Below are 1,062 nucleotides of genomic sequence, written 5' to 3' on the forward strand. Positions count from 1 at the left end.
TTTAATTAGGGGTACTGACTTTCTAATTAATTAACATACCTGATGTATATTATTATATATATTGTATTCAGTATTGCAATAATTTAATAATGACTTTAATCTTTAATGAACCATATATTAATAACCTTATTAAAATGCTTCACAGTATAAAAGATGATAAATGTTTGTCTATGTTTGATTTAAATACATTGACTTTGTGACTTTGTGAATTGATACATAAATAAAAACTAGATTTACTGGAAAACATACGTACAATGATTTTCTTGTGGATACCTACATAAAATATGTAATCAATACATATTAATATCTACTACCTAGTAGGTATAGGAACTAAAAGAATCCATGAAAATTCTAATACCTCCCTATTTTATCAACACATAGTCAAATATCAGCACAACCACAGTACAAAATTGGAAAAGTCGACAATTAGGGTGACCGCACACTGGTATAGCAAAACTGCTTTAAAGCGACTAAAGTCGCTTTATTATGACTAATCAAAAATAAAACCTTTATATTTTATGGAAAACACGCACACTGATAAAGCGTAGTCAAAACAAAACATTTTTGTCTTCAGTCATGACTGAAAATATAAAATATAATATAAAATATCGCATCAACCTATACAGTGCCGGCAGTAGAGTCATTGGCGCCCTGGGCGAGTAAACAAATATGCGCCCCTCCCCATATAAATAGTAGTAGTTTTATTTTAAATTAAATATTCAAGTGCCATAATTTTATGGTTTCTTTACTTACGTCAACAAATCAAATTTAAAGAACATCACTTATGCTTATTGTACTACTTATAAATAAACATATTATATTGTATTATTTCATATATAAAAAAAAAAACAATCAAAAAAATTCATATTATATTACAATTAGCATTTATTTATTTATTTTATTATTTATATTAATTTTAATAAAAAAAAAGAAGATTCTAAACCTTAATTGTTTTAAATTTTAACATTATATCATTGAGGCGCCCCCCCTTTCAATAAGCTCCCTGGGCGTAGGCCCAGGTCGCCCACCCCTAACGCCGGCCCTGAACCTATATCTCTGGAC

This window comes from Diuraphis noxia, unplaced genomic scaffold (genome assembly GCF_037042655.1).
Source record: "Diuraphis noxia isolate RWA-SAM2 unplaced genomic scaffold, SU_Dnox_SAM2 contig0001, whole genome shotgun sequence".
In the NCBI taxonomy this organism is placed as follows: domain Eukaryota; kingdom Metazoa; phylum Arthropoda; class Insecta; order Hemiptera; family Aphididae; genus Diuraphis; species Diuraphis noxia.